The sequence below is a fragment of the Tamandua tetradactyla genome, chromosome 6 (genome assembly GCF_023851605.1).
Source record: "Tamandua tetradactyla isolate mTamTet1 chromosome 6, mTamTet1.pri, whole genome shotgun sequence".
NCBI classification, from domain to species: Eukaryota; Metazoa; Chordata; class Mammalia; order Pilosa; family Myrmecophagidae; genus Tamandua; species Tamandua tetradactyla.
This window is the reverse complement of record NC_135332.1, coordinates 34,257,824-34,274,293: the sequence shown is the minus strand read 5'-3', so window position 1 is coordinate 34,274,293 and position 16,470 is coordinate 34,257,824. Positions and strand designations below refer to the sequence as shown.

General features: G+C 38.1%; 1 long non-coding RNA gene across 1 annotated transcript in view; it reads left to right on the top strand.

The window, feature by feature from the left end:
• The window catches only part of LOC143685945 (uncharacterized), a 160,250-nt gene extending 151,937 nt beyond the window's left edge, over positions 1–8,313 (top strand). The window contains exon 3 of the long non-coding RNA XR_013176810.1: positions 8,168–8,313. This is a non-coding gene — a long non-coding RNA (uncharacterized LOC143685945). The remainder of the gene's footprint in view (positions 1–8,167) is intronic.
• The last annotated feature ends 8,157 nt before the right edge of the window (positions 8,314–16,470 follow it).

Genomic DNA, 16,470 nt, shown 5'->3' with positions numbered 1-16,470 from the left:
AATATAAATCCCATTTCATAAAGGTAGAATAATCTCTATTCAATGCTGTGTATTTGAAACTGTGAAGAGATCATCTCCCTGGATGATATGATTTAGTTAAGAATGGTTGTTAAACTGGATTAGGGGATGACATGTCTCCACCCATTTGAGTGGGGCTTGATTAGTTTCTGAAGTCCTATAAAAGAGGAAACATTTTGGAGAGAGAGATTCAGAGAGAGCAGAGAATGCTGCAGCACCACGAAGCAGAGAGTCCACCAGCCAGCGACCTTTGGAGATGAAGAAGGAAAACGCCTCCCGGGGAGCTTCATGAAACAGGAAGCCAGGAGACAAAGCTAGCAGATGACGCCGTATTCACCATGTGCCCTTCCAGCCAAGAGAGAAGCCCTGACTGTGTTCACCATGTGCCTTCTCACTTGAGAGAGAAACCCTGAACTTCATTGGCCTTCTTGAACCAAGGTATCTTTCCCTGGATGCCTTTGATTGGACATTTCTATAGACTTGTTTTAATTGGGACATTTTCTCGGGCTTAGAACTGTAAACTTGCAACTCATTAAATTCTCCCTTTTAAAAGCCATTCCATTTCTGGCATATTGCATTCCAGCAGCTAGCAAACTAGAACACAGGGCAATCAAAATAGTCACTACATTCGTGTAACTAGTCAACAAGAAAAATTGAGACACAGTTATATTTTAAGCATTGTGGATTTAAAATATAATAAATTGTGCTTGGTATCAAGGAGGTCACATTTTTGAGTGAGGTAATGCAGAAAAAACAAATTGGAGTAAAATTGTGCCAATGTTATAGCCCATGGTAAAACAATACCAAAAAACTTGGAATTACATGATTTTAGGCCAGTAGTTCCATGACATTTTGTTGTGAATAAGTGTCACTGTAGGACACTGTTGAAAATGTAATCTTCTGGATCTACCACAAGAGATTCTGACTCAGTATGTCTAAGGCGGTTGACAATTCCAGCTTCTCTTGGACTAAGGGATTTCCCATGATGTTGGAATTTCCATGCTAAAATCAGAATGAGCTGGTCACTCTACTGGGCTGAGACTTAAGAATAAAACTCTGACAAAGCCTTTAGATAACTGATACACAGTAATGAGAAACAGTATGGCATATTCTGTGGGAAGTAGTTGAATAGATTTGGATGAAGAGCAAAAGGACTAGGGTTCTGTTTTTTTTTTTGAGAAGCTACAACTTTTTTTTTTTATTGTGCTGTCCATTCTTTTTTTTTTTTTAGAAATCATACCATTCTACATATGCAATCAGTAATTCTTAACATCATCACATAGATGCATGATCATCGTTTCTTAGTACATTTGCATTGGTTTAGAAGAACTAGCAACACAACAGAAAAAGATATAGTATGTTAATAAAGAGAAAAAAAAAAAAGTAATAATAGTAAGAACAAAACAAAACAAAAACTTATAGCTCGGATGCAGCTTCATTCAGTGTTTTAACATGATTACTTTACAATTAGGTATTATTGTGCTGTCCATTTTTGAGTTTTTGTATCAAGACCTATTGCACAGTCTGTATTCCATCAGCTCCAATTACCCATTGTCTTACCCTGTTTCTAACTCCTGCTGAACTCTGTTACGAATGACATATTCCAAGTTTATTCTCGAGTATCGACTCACATCATTGGAACCATACAGTATTTGTCTTTTAGTTTTTGGCTAGACTCACTTAGCATAATGTTCTCTAGGTCCATCCATGTTATTACATGCTTCATAAGTTTATCCTGCCTTAAAGCTGCATAATATTCCATCGTATGTATATACCACAGTTTGTTTAGCCACTCGTCTGTTGATGGACATTTTGGCTGTTTCCATCTCTTTGCAATTGTAAATAACGCCGCTATAAACATTGGTGTGCAAATGTCCGTTTGAGTTTTTGCCCTTAATTCCTTTGAGTAGATTCCCAGCAATGGTATTGCTGAGTCGTATGGCAATTCTATATTCAGCTTTTTGAGGAACCACCAAACTGCCTTCCACAGTGGTTGCACCATTTGACATTCCCACCAACAGTGGATAAGTGTGCCTCTTTCACCGCATCCTCTCCAGCACTTGTCATTTTCTGTTTTGTTGATAATGGCCATTCTGGTGGGTATGGGATGATATCTCATTGTGGTTTTGATTTGCATTTCTCTAATGGCCAGGGACATTGAGCATCTCTTCATGTGTCTTTTGGCCATTTGTATTTCCTCCTCTGAGAGGTGTCTATTCAAGTCTTTTTCCCATTTTGTAATTGGGTTGGCTGTCTTTTTGTTGTTGAGTTGGACAATCTCTTTATAAATTCTGGATACTAGACCTTTATCTGATATGTCGTTTCCAAATATTGATTCCCATTGTGTAGGCTGTCTTTTTACTTTCTTGATGAAGTTCTTTGATGCACAAAAGTGTTTAATTTTGAGGAGTTCCCTTTTATTTATTTCCTTCTTCAGTGCTCTTGCTTTAGGTGTAAGGTCCATAAAACCGCCTCCAATTGTAAGATTCATAAGATATCTCCCTACATTTTCCTCTAACTGTTTTATGGTCTTAGACCTAATGTTTAGATCTTTGATCCATTTTGAGTTAACTTTTGTGTAGGGTGTGAGATATGGGTCTTCTTTCATTCTTTTGCATATGGATATCCAGTTCTCTAGGCACAATTTATTGAAGGGACTGTTCTGTCCCAGGTGAGTTGGCTTGACTGCCTTATCAAAGATCAAATGTCCATAGATGAGAGGGTCTATATCTGAGCACTCTATTCGATTCCATTGGTCGATATATCTATCTTTATGCCAATACCATGCTGTTTTGACCACTGTGGCTTCATAATATGCCTTAAACTCAGGAAGTGCAAGACCTCCAGCTTCGTTTTTTTTCCTCAAGATGTTTTTAGCAATTCGGGGCACCCTGCCCTTCCAGATAAATTTGCTTATTGATTTTTCTATTTCTGAAAAATAAGTTGTTGGGATTTTGATTGGTATTGCATTGAATCTGTAAATCAATTTAGGTAGGATTGACATCTTAACTATATTTAGTCTTCCAATCCATGAACACGGTATGCCCTTCCATCTATTTAGGTCTTCTGTGATTTCTTTTAGCAGTTTTTTGTAGTTTTCTTTATATAGGTTTTTTGTCTCTTTAGTTAAATTTATTCCTAGGTACTTTATTCTTTTAGTTGCAATTGTAAATGGGATTCGTTTCTTGATTTCCCCCTCCGCTTGTTCATTGCTAGTGTATAGAAATGCTACAGATTTTTGAATGTTGATCTTGTAACCTGCTACTTTGCTGTACTCATTTATTAGCTCTAGTAGTTTTGTTGTGGATTTTTCCGGGTTTTCGACGTATAGTATCATATCGTCTGCAAACAGTGATAGTTTTACTTCTTCCTTTCCAATTTTGATGCCTTGTATTTCTTTTTCTTGTCTAATTGCTCTGGCTAGAACCTCCAACACAATGTTGAATAATAGTGGTGATAGTGGACATCCTTGTCTTGTTCCTGATCTTAGGGGGAAAGTTTTCAATTTTTCCCCATTAAGGATGATATTAGCTGTGGGTTTTTCATATATTCCCTCTATCATTTTAAGGACGTTCCCTTGTATTCCTATCTTTTGAAGTGTTTTCAACAGGAAAGGATGTTGAATCTTGTCAAATGCCTTCTCTGCATCAATTGAGATGATCATGTGATTTTTCTGCTTTGATTTGTTGATATGGTGTATTACATTAATTGATTTTCTTATGTTGAACCATCCTTGCATACCTGGGATGAATCCTACTTGGTCATGATGAATAATTCTTTTAATGTGTTGTTGGATACGATTTGCTAGAATTTTGTTGAGGATTTTTGCATCTATATTCATTAGAGAGATCAGCCTGTAGTTTTCTTTTCTTGTAATATCTTTGCCTGGTTTTGGTATGAGGGTAATGTTGGCTTCATAGAATGAATTAGGTAGTTTTCCCTCCGCTTTGATTTTTTTGAAGAGTTTGAGGAGAGTTGGTACTAATTCTTTCTGGAATGTTTGATAGAATTCACATGTGAAGTCGTCTGGTCCTGGACTTTTCTTTTTAGGAAGCTTTTGAATGACTGATTCTATTTCTTTACTTGTGATTGGTTTGTTGAGGTCATCTATGTCTTCTTGAGTCAAAGTTGGTTGTTCATGTCTTTCCAGGAACCCGTCCATTTCCTCTAAATTGTTGTATTTATTAGCGTAAAGTTGTTCATAGAATCCTGTTATTACCTCCTTTATTTCTGTGAGGTCAGTAGTTATGTCTCCTCTTCCATTTCTGATCTTATTTATTTGCATCCTCTCTCTTCTTCTTTTTGTCAATCTTGCTAAGGGCCCATCAATCCTATTGATTTTCTCATAGAACCAACTTCCGGCCTTATTGATTTTCTCTATTGTTTTAAGTTTTCAATTTCATTTATTTGTGCTCTAATCTTTGTTATTTCTTTCCTTTTGCTTGCTTTGGGGTTAGCTTGCTGTTCTTTCTCCAGTTCTTCCAAATGGATAGTTAATTCCTGAATTTTTGCCTTTTCTTCTTTTCTGATATAGGCATTTAGAGCAATAAATTTCCCTCTTAGCACTTCCTTTGCTGCATCCCATAAGTTTTGATATGTTGTGTTTTCATTTTCATTCGCCTCGAGGTATTTGCTAATTTCTCTAGCAATTTCTTCTTTGTCCCACTCGTTGTTTAGGAGTGTGTTGTTGAGCCTCCACGTATTTGTGAATTTTCTGGCACTCTGCCTATTATTGATTTCCAACTTCATTCCTTTATGATCCGAGAAAGTTTTGTGTATGATATCAATCTTTTTAAATTTGTTAAGACTTGCTTTGTGACCCAGCATATGGTCTATCTTTGAGAATGGTCCATGAGCACTTGAGAAAAAGGTGTATCCTGCTGTTGTGGGATGTAATGTCCTATAAATGTCTCTTAAGTCTAGCTCATTTACAGTAATATTCAGATTCTCTATTTCTTTATTGATCCTCTGTCTAGATGTTCTGTCCATTGATGAGAGTGGTGAATTGAAGTCTCCAACTATTATGGTATATGAGTCTATTTCCCTTTTCAATGTTTGCAGTGTATTCCTCACGTATTTTGGGGCATTCTGGTTCGGTGCGTAAATATTTATGATTGTTATGTCTTCTTGTTTAATTGTTCCTTTTATTAGTATATAGTGTCCTTCTTTGTCTCTTTTAACTGTTTTACATTTGAAGTCTAATTTGTTGGATATTAGTATAGCCACTCCTGCTCTTTACTGGTTGTTATTTGCATGAAATATCTTTTCCCAACCTTTCACTTTCAACCTATGTTTATCTTTGGGTCTAAGATGTGTTTCCTGTAGACAGCATATAGAAGGATCCTGTTTTTTAATCCATTCTGTCAATCTATGTCTTTTGATTGGGGAATTCAGTCCATTAACATTACGTGTTATTACTGTTTGGATAATATTTTCCTCTAACATTTTGCCTTTTGTATTATATATATCATATCTGACTTTCCTTCTTTCTACACTCTTCTCCATACCTCTCTCTTCTGTCTTTTTGTATCTGACTCTAGTGCTCCCTTTAGTATTTCTTGCAGAGCTGGTCTCTTGGTCACAAATTCTCTCAGTGACTTTTTGTCTGAGAATGTTTTAATTTCTCCCTCATTTTTGAAGGATAATTTTGCTGGATATAGGAGTCTTGGTTGGCAGTTTTTCTCTTTTAGTATTTTAAATATATCATCCCACTGTCTTCTAGCCTCCATGGTTTCTGCTGAGAAATCTACACATAGTCTTATTGGGTTTCCCTTGTATGTGATGGATTGTTTTTCTCTTGCTGCTTTCAAGATCCTCTCTTTCTCTTTGACCTCTGACATTCTAACTAGTAAGTGTCTTGGAGAACACCTATTTGGGTCTAATCTCTTTGGGGTGCACTGCACTTCTTGGATCTCTAATTTTAGGTCTTTCATAAGAGTTGGGAAATTTTCAGTGATAATTTCTTCCATTAGTTTTTCTCCTCCTTTTCCCTTCTCTTCTCGTTCTGGGACACCCACAACACGTATATTTGTGTGGTTCATATTGTCCTGGAGTTCCCTGATACCCTGTTCAAATTTTTCCATTCTTTTCCCGATAGTTTCTGTTTCTTTTTGGAATTCAGACGTTCCATCCTCCAAATCACTAATTCTATCTTCTGTCTCTTTAAATCTATCATTGTAGGTATCCATTATTTTTTCCATCTTTGCTACTTTATCCTTCACTTCCATAAGTTCTGCGATTTGTTTTTTCAGTTTTTCTATTTCTTCTTTATGTTCAGCCCATGTCCTCTTCATGTCCTCCCTCAATTTATCGATTTCATTTTTGAAGAGGTTTTCCATTTCTGTTCGTATATTCAGCATTTGTTGTCTCAGCTCTTGTATCTCATTTGAGCTATTGGTTTGTTCCTTTGACTGGGCCATATTCTCAATCTTTTGAGTGTGTACAGTTATCTTCTGCTGCTGGCGTCTGGGCATTTATTCAGCTTTCTCTGGGTGTCGGATCCAGCAAGGTTGTAAGATTTTTCTGTGAAATCTCTGGGGTCTGTTTTTCTTATCTTGCCCAGTAGGTGGCGCACGTGGCACACGTTTGTCTCAAGTGTTTGGAATGGGTCTCCCCCAGTCACCGATCTCCGCGGCCTGGGGGTTTCCGATCCAATTCTCTCCATTGGTTCAGGGGCCGCGCGTGGTGGGGGCATCAGCTGCCGCAGCTTGAGGGAACCCTGTGGCTGGTTGCGGGCCTCAGTGGGCCTGGGGGATTCCCTACCAGATAGGAAGCCTCCCACGGGGTGGGGGGGCCACCGCGGCTTGGATAGCCCTCTGATCCGAGACTCGTAGCCGCGGACTCGAAGTCGAGACTCGAAGCCGCCCACAAAAGAGGGGCGCCGGCCGCCTTGGCTTGGGAAACTTGCCTCTCCGAGACTCTCAGCCGGCCCGGGAAGGAGGAAGGAACTAGCTCTGACCGCCGCAGCTGCCGCTGTTCAGGAAATCGCGCGCCGCTCGGGGGTCTCACTGCAGCCGAGTCTCGCAGTCAGACTAGCCAGTCCAGACTTTGGATAGCCCTCTGAACCGAGACTCGTAGCCGCGGACTCGAAGCCGAGACTCGAAGCCGCCCGCAAAAGAGGGGCGCCGGCTGCCTCGGCTTGGGAAACTTGCCTCTCTGATACTCTCAGCCGGCCCGGGAAGGAGGGAGGGAGTGGCTCCAACTGCTGCAGCTGCGGCTGCTCGGGAAATCGCACACCGCTTGGGGGTCTCACCGCAGCCGAGTCTCGCAGTCAGACTAGCCAGTCCAGGCTTTGGATAGCCCTCTGATCCGAGACTCGTAGCCGCGGACTCGAAGCCGAGACTCGAAGCCGCCCGCAAAAGAGGGGAGCCGTTTGCCTTGGCTTGGGAAACTTGCCTCTCCGAGACTCTCAGCCGGCCCGGGAAGGAGCTAGGGTTCTGTTTTGCATAAGCTGAAATCTCTATTTAGTGACAGTAAATAGAATACCTTTTAATGGGGAGAGCATGGAGGCAGAGAGGCCTGGTATAATACTGATAGGTAAAACACTAATGTGAATCCAAGTTAGGGCAGTGGAAATGCCAAAAAGATTTTGTGTTCAGATATATTTTTAAGGTAATACATAGTTACCAGAATTGGAGACTGATGAGATTGGGGGAGTCATAGATCATTATGTTTCATAGCCTGATCAGGATAAATATTTTATGTTACTGGGTTCTTGAAGACAAAAAGGTCAATAATTTTGATGAATGAGGGAAGGTAAAGAGTTTGATTTGAGGCATATGCAGTTTTAGGAGCAGTAGATTTCCTGAATTACATAAATGTCTGTTTGTGAAATTCCTGAAGTCTTCTTTGATGTCTCTTCAGGGCTAATTTTGTGATTAGGCAGAACAATTTCTCTATCTCTGAGATGATATGAGATCTCTTGGGCAAAGTGTGCTGTCTAAACAAACATCTCCTCCATCTGCTTAGTTATGCTCCATGTATCAAAAGGCAACTGTTTTTTCTATAATCAATGGCAGAATATAAAATTCAAAAAAAGTATTTCTGAGTGCCACTTATTATATGGTAAATGATTTACATTTTATAATTTACATTGTGCCATTTAATCCTCATTGCAATAATACTGAGTTTATAATGTCTCTATCCCCAGTGTACTACTGATGAAGGAACTGAGGCTCAAGAAATGAAATAACTGGTTCAAGATCCATAGGAGATATTGGAGCAAGGATTTGTGCCCAAGATTTGAAACTACAGAGTGTTTGATTTTATGTTCTACACTTGAGTGAAACTCATTCCCATCCCTGAAATGTAGTACTTTATATTGAATCTAAATCTATTTTTGCATCTCAATGAATTTCATGCTTTAAAAATCCTAAGGATCATCTGGGGGAAGAATCCACTGTCAGCTAAGATGGAAAAGCCAGAGATAGACTAGTGTTCCTCCTGAGAACAACCAAATAGCTGATTAAAATTTAAAGAAAAATTGTGTAATGACATCACAGAGGGACTGAGCCATGCAGGATTCAAGAGGAATAGATCCCAGATTAAAATGGAGATATAAGAGAGACTACAACACACTGCTCTTCCTTTTGAATCATTGGGGAAATCTTAGATATAAAATAATGAAAAGCAACACAGCCTACAGCTGAGAAGCAGAGCAGACCTTTTAGAAGTCTTACAGTCCAGGGAAATAAGCAAACAAACTAAAGGGATTATTTAAAAACCTCCCAGGAAGAAGGACTTGAGACACCGGAAAGGTTATACCCCAGGAGAAAAAACAACATAAAATTAGATCACGCCTTAAAATGATTGCAGCTCACTCATAACTCAGCTCAATCCATGACTGGATTAAAGTGATCTGGCTGCACTCTAGCTGCCTTTCCTAGGATAGGGCAAGTTTGTCAGGGAAAGATCAGGCAGAACTTCTATAAGTTGCTGAGCAAGATGTCTGGCATTCAAACTAAAATTACCAGGCACACTAAGAAATGCAATCAAGAGAAAAATACAGATTATCAGAAAGAGATTACTTTAGTTTCCTGGCTGATAAACACATACCAGGCTGGCTTAAAAACAGGAATTTATTGGCTCACAGTTTCAGAGTCTAGAAGTCTTATTTCCACCCAGGGTTGGTTTCTTCTTACTGACTGACTATCTTTGGGGTTCCTTGGCTTTCCTGTCACAAGGCAATGCACATGTTGGCATCTTATTCTTTATCTTCCAATTTCCACTGGCTTTTAGCTCCTGGCTATTCCCTGTAGCTTCTCTTCTGTGTTCAATTTCCTTTGCTTAGAAGGAGTTCAGCCATATTGAATTAAGGCCCACCTCAGTTTAGGTACAATCTAATTAATAATATCCCCAAAGGTCCTAATTAAATAGGTTCACACCCACAGAGACTAAGATTAGTCATTTGGACATGCCTTTGTAGGTGCAGGATTTAATCCCCAACAGAGAACCACAGATGCCCTCAGATATTAGAGTCAAAACAAATTTTGAAGTAGTTGTGATAAATTTGTATAAGAATAGAGATTGCAAGATGGAAAATTTTATCAGAAAACTGGTATATATAAAGGTTGAATGTAAATTCTAGAATTAAAAATGCAATAACTTAAATTACAGCTCAATAGATATGTTTAACAGAAGATTGGAGAGAATAAAAGTAGAATTCAAAGATATAGTGACAGAGAAGTTACAAAAACTGGTAAAAAAAAAAAATAAGCCTCAAGTTTAAAAAGGAATATGAAATCCTAAGTAAGGTAAATACAAAAATCACATAAATAAAAATCAAATTATAAAAAGCAAAGATCAAGTAAAACAAACAAACCCTAACAGTCTAAGCACATCATAATAAAATTGCTGAAAAATAGAGAGATACTCATGAAGACATCCAGAAGGGAAATGATATATTAACTTTCAGGAACAGAAATGGCAGAAGTCTGAAGACAAGGGAAAATATCTGTAAAAGGCTTAAAGAAAATAATTTCCAAAATATCATTATATACCCAATGAAATTATCATTTAAAATGAAAAGAAATATATATATATATATCCTGGTGAGAACACTGGAGACTCCTTTGCCAGCTACTCAGACCAAATTCTGAAATCAGTTCTATAACCCGTGGTTGCAGTGTGCTTTGAAATTTATTGCTTATTTGTATATATGTTATTTTTCACAATAAGAAATGAATAGTAAAGTGATTTATTCAGACAAAAATGCAGAAAAAACTACAGAGTGAAAGGAGTAATTTTTTTTGGATATTTTAAATGAATATTGGTTGTACAAAACAATACTTAATAAGGTCTTGTTGGAGGTTTGATATATACATATAGAATTAAAAGGACTGATGAAGTTTGAGGTTTCTCTCTCAGCTGGGAGAGCACATGGCAATGCCTGCTAGCTTTTTCTCCGCATTTCATAAGTCTTCCTTGGGGATGTTTTCCTTCTGCATCTCCAAGGGTCTCTGGCTGTGTGGGCTCTGTTGACACTGAGCTTTTTCCGAAATGGTTCCCTCTTGAAGGGCTCCAGGAAGCAACCCCACCTTGAATGGGTGGCGACACATCTCCGTGGAAACCAACTAATCAAATGTTACCACCCACAATTGGGTGGGTCATATCTACATGGAAACAATAAAAAAGCTCCCTCCTAGCAATACTGAATGAGGATTAAAGAGCATGGATTTTCTGGGGTACACAATTTCAAGGCACATTCTATCTTTTGACCCCAAAAAGACATGTTCTTTACAAATGCAAAATACATTAATTCCATCACAGTATCACAAAGCCTTATAGCATTTCAGTAAAAATACGACATTACAAAGTCAGGAACAGTATAAAATCTCAACAAAAAGTCAGCTATGGGCATGATCTTTTCTACGGCAAAATTCTCCTTTGGCTCTGGACTGTAAAGCTCAGCATAAGTTATCTGCTGCCAACATACAAAGGAGGGACAATCATAGGATATATGTTTCCATTTCCATAGGGAGAAATTGGGAGGAACACAGAGGTCAAAGGCCCCAAACAGTTCCTAAGGCCAGCAGGGCTAACTCCATTAGATTTCAAAGTCTGAGAGTCATTTATCCTCAGGGCTTTAGAAGGTGGCAGCCCCACCCTTTCCAAGGGTCAACACCTCAGCCTGTCTCTCTCCAAATACTGAAGTGAGAATTGCAACCTTGAAGGACATTGGGGAGACCACCTTTTTCTCAGCTCCACCCTCTCCAAGCAATACCCAGGCTCTTTGCCATCTCTAGGGCTCACACAACCCCCTTGCTGGTGGCAGCAAGGCTCTCACCAATCCCAAAAGAATATGTTCCACCCTTTCCAAGGCCTGGGGCACTAAAACTCCTGACCTCTGCCTTCAGGACAAACTCATCCTTTTCAACTGCATAGGTGGGTCCACTCTCTCGGCCCAAAGTTTCTTGGCTTCAGACCTTAGCTTCCATGGTTTTGTCTTTGAAGTTATTTTTCCTACAATTTGTCCCTTTTCTGTTCCTTTTAGTCCAGACTGGCAGTGGTTCCATTATACAGATTCCACAGCACTCTTGTTGGTTTTCTCTGTAGTAGGCATGGATCATAACCATCAGACAATAGAACTTTCCACAAGTCCTTCTTGGATAACTGTGTCTCCATCTTGGTGCTTTTTGAAATGGCTGACTGGTTCCATGTTTGGTTAAATCCTCACATGGGGCAGTATTCTGTGAGATCCTTCTTTCTGGAAGCCCAGAACTTTCCAGACCATCAATTCTTGTCTCTTTGTACCCAAGAGTTCAGTTCTCAGCTTGTCTCTTTCCTGTCACATTTCACTATAAGCTGCAGTGAGAAACCAGACTATACTTTCCACATTTAATTGGACATCTCTTCTGCTAAATATACAAGTTTAAGCTTTTAAAATTTGCCTCTGTCCAAAACCAGTAGTCAATTTTGCTAAATGTTATGCTACTTTAAAACAAGGAGCCCCTTCCTCCCAGTTTGCAATAACACATGCATCATTTCTGACTAAGGCCTTATCTGAGTTATCTTTTGAGTCTACCTTTCCATCAAAAGTGTCTTCAAAGCATTCTAGGCCTTCTTCTTGATCAAGTGCCTCACAACTCTTCCCCTTATCCATTTAAAAAATAGTTCCAACATGTTTGATATTTGTAAACCTCAGCACCCCATTTCTCTGGTACCAAAATCTGTTTTAGTTTGTAAGCTGCCAGAATGCAATATACCAGAAATAGAATGGCTTTTTAAAAGGGAATTTATTAAGTTGCAAGCTTACAGCTCTAAGGCTGTGAAAATATCCAAATTAAGGCATCCAGAGAAAGATAACCCGCACTCCAGAGAAAGAGAACCTTAATGCCAAAGAAAGGTCTGGGAGAAGTTCAAGTTTTCTCTCTGATTTGGCTGGACACATGGTGATATATGCTACCTTTCTCTACTCATTTCATAAAGCTACCCTGCAGGCAAATTCCTTCTGCATCTCTGAAGGTCTCTGGCTGTGTGAGCTCTGTTGGCACTGAGTTTTTCCCAAAATGCTTCCCTCTTAAAGGGCTCCAGTAAGCAACTCTAACTTGAATGGCTGGAGACACATTTCCACGGAAACCATCTGATAAAAAATTACCACCCACAATTAGGTGAGTTGCATGGAAACAATAAAAAAGATCTCACCCAGCAATGCTGAATAAGGATTAAAGAGCGTGGCTTTTCTGGGGTACAGGACAGTTTCAAACTGGCAAAGTGGGAAACAAAATGTATGTAGAGGGATACTATAATTAAACTATTCCAAGTTATTATATTATCTGGGAAATAATACAGGAACTTATTTTGGAAGACCTTTACAAAGTAAAATATGCATGCTATAATTTCTAAAGTACCACTAAAGAAACAATGAAAGCATGGATAAGTAACAAACAGAGAAAAAGAAATAATAAAAATATGTGAATTACTCTTTTATAAAGGACAATAAAAAGATAACAAATAAAAATAGGTGGATCAAACAGGAACAAAGAAAGACTACGTATATAAATGTTAATCCAAATATCTCAGTAGTTACATAATAACTACACATATAATGAGTTCAGTGCTCTAGTTAAATGATAAAAGTTGTCATACTGGATTTAAACAACTCAGCTTCAACAAAATGGTGTTTATGGGAGAAACACCTACAATTCAGAGTCACCAAAAGGTAAAAAGCAAAGTGTGTTAAAACTATGTACACACGCAAATATTACAAACAACAAAAGAATGCTAGTGTTAAAATACTAAGAGCAGGTAGCCTTTAAGTCAGAAAACCTATTAGAATCAATGAGCAAATAACAAGATTGTATAATATTCAAATAATCAATAATGTCTCTTCCTCAAAAGAGAAAGAAAGGTTATTATGATGAAATCCATATCACAAGAGAAAGTATTTTCAGTGCAATTATTATCGAAAACATCATATCTTCCAAACAATGAGGAAAAGACAACCCATTAAAAAAATTGGGAAAAGACTTGATTGAACAAACAATTCAGAAAAGCAGAACTTTCATAATCATGATAAACTATTCAACCTCAAACATCATGGAGATAAAGGCTAAAACTGCACTGCCATGTTTGTTCACATCAATCAGTATTTAAAAACTAAAACAGAAACCTGACAATATCGGGCTGGCGAAGCTGTGGAATATCTAGAACTGTCATCTATTTCTGGGGGGAGGGTCTCAGTTGGAACAACCATTTTGTAGAACTTATTGGCAATGATACTGTACTGAGCCATATGAGAGCCTGAGACAAAAGGAGAATCCTTTGCCGCTAAATTCACTAATCAAATTATCCTCCTATATTTTGAACGAAATAAAAAATGTTAATAAGAACCCTAGAGTAAACAAATTCTGTATGAATAAACTCCTAACTTGCTGAGTTTGTTCTCATGTCATTTTCAATTCTCATAAACTCTTCCTGCAAGTGACCCCTCCAAGCTGTTCCCGTTGTCTGATAATATGGGTCATAAAACAGGCTGTCTTTATTTCAAATAGTGATATCATGTTTATCATGGACTTTTTACATTCATTTTGATTTTTAAAAATTATTTTGTTATAATATTTTCGAACCAGATTACTGAGGTTTTTAGCACCGCCACCCCTTATAATTTTCCTTGATTAGCAGTATCTGTCAAAACTGAAGATGCACATATCCATGACCCAGTAATTCCATTACTAGGTATATTCATGAAAAAAATATGTGAATCTGAGCATCAAATATCCAGCAAAAGAATATTCTCATCTCCCTTGTAAAAGCCCAGAACTAGAAACAACATATATGCCCATCAAATTTAGCTTGCACGTGTAAATTGATATATTAAAAAATTGTGATGATATACATTAATGAGTATTAATTAATTGATACTTCATAGGACAACATTGATGGATCTCACATATGTAATTCTAAGCAAAAGAAAGCAGAAACAAAGGAATGTATGTTTGAAAATTCCATTACAAGCTCAAAGTAGGCAAAAGTATCTTTAGTCATAGAAATCAGTATAGTGCCTATATTAATTTTCTGTGGGTACTGTAACAAATAGCCACAAACTTAATGGCTTAAGACAATAGAAGTTTAGCATCTCAAGATTCTGTAGTTCAGAAGTCCTCAATGGGCTAAAATCAAGGGGTCAACAGTGCTGCAGTCTTTTCTGAAGACTTCAGGGGATATTTTGATTTTCTAAAGCTGCCAGAATGTAATATACCAGAAATGGGTGGGCTTTTACAAAGAGGATTTATTAGGTTACAAATTTACACTTCCAAGGCCATGGAAATGTCCAAATTAAGGCATCCGGAAGAAGATTCCTTGTCTCAGGAAAGGCTACTGGCATCTGGGGTTCCTTTGTCACATGGGAAGGCGCAAAATGTCTAAGGGCATTTCTCTCTTAGCTTCTCCAAGTGCGAGCTCTAAAGTGTCTCTGCAGTTTTTTCCTCTTAAAGGACTCCAGCTAGGGGATTAAGACCCACTTTAAATGTGCTGGGTCACATGTCCATGGAAGTAACCTAAGCAAATGTCCCACCTGTAATAGGTCTGCACCCACAGGGATGGACCAAAAGAACATAGGTTTATTCCAGAGTCCCTAACAGCTTCAAGCCAGCACAGGGATAATCCATTTCCTTGCTTTTTCCAGCTTTTGGAGGCCACTCATATTTCTTGGCTCCTGGATCTTTTCCTTATATTCAAAACCAGCAACAGCTGGCTCTTTCCATTGCATCACTTTGACTTCCTCTTCTGTCTCCTCTTTCAAAACATTTACGTGCCCTTGTGATTACCTGGGGAATATCCAGATCATCCAGGATGACCTCCCCTTTTTAAAGTCAACTGATTAGCAACCTTAATTGCTCTTTGCCAACTGAACTAACATAGTCACAGGTTCCGGAGATTAGGATGTGGACAGTTTTGGGAAGCCATTATTCTGCCTTCCACAGTTCTATAACCAAGAAGTTAGGATTTAAGAAATGATTGATTATTGAATCAATGTATAGGCATTTCTTTTTACTTTCTAGTGTACTGTAAATGCCTGAAATTACTGAACTCTAATCCAGTTGCCTTGATCTTTGATAAAATAATTATAATTTTATAGCCTCTATTTTGTGCCCTTGGGATCATAAAACTTTGTCATATGTATCCCCTTTATCCTTTTTTCTTTACTTTAGAGTCTTACAATCACAAAGGCAACACCCCAATGTTAATGAAGGAACTTGAGTCAGCTCAAGATTAAACCTTGCCTTGCTCTTGTAATGGTGAGCTTAGTTCTAGCACAGCTCCACTCCTTTACATTTCTAAATTGTTTCTGCTTATACTTGTTGAAATGGTAACAACTCCATCTCCCTTTGTTTGAATCCATAAAAATCTTTAAGTCCTTATACTTGGAGAGAAAGATTTTCAGATTGATAGGCCATCTGATCTTCTGCTTGGTGCCTAGCAATAAATTCTTTCTCTCTTTGAAACCCTGGCGTCACGGATTTTGCACACTGGGCAGAGAACCCACTGCCTTTGTCCAGTATCAGTTCTTAAATGTGTGGGTAGGTGTGTAGTGTGTGTACAAGTGTGTAGAACAGACACACTGGAGGACATTGCAGATGGCAATACTCAATTTCTCATTCTGGGTGTGTTGGTTAAAAGGTAGATAGATGACTTTGTGAAATTTACCTACACTCATGATTTCTAAAATTATATACATAAAGTTGCATTTGGATAATTTTTTATTTTTTTGCAAAAAAAAAAGCATTAAAACATTAAAAATCCTGAAAGACTTGAATAGTGGTTAGCTCTGGGGAGGGGAGGAGAAATAAAAAAATATGCATGAGGGTTTCAGTGCACCTGTAACATTTTCTTTTAAATCGGTCTGATGCATATATGGCAAAACAATTGACTTGTGCTAAATCTGGATATTGTATAAATTAGAAGGTACTTTTAATCATTTCTTCAATTTTTGAATGTTTAATGCATTTTGTA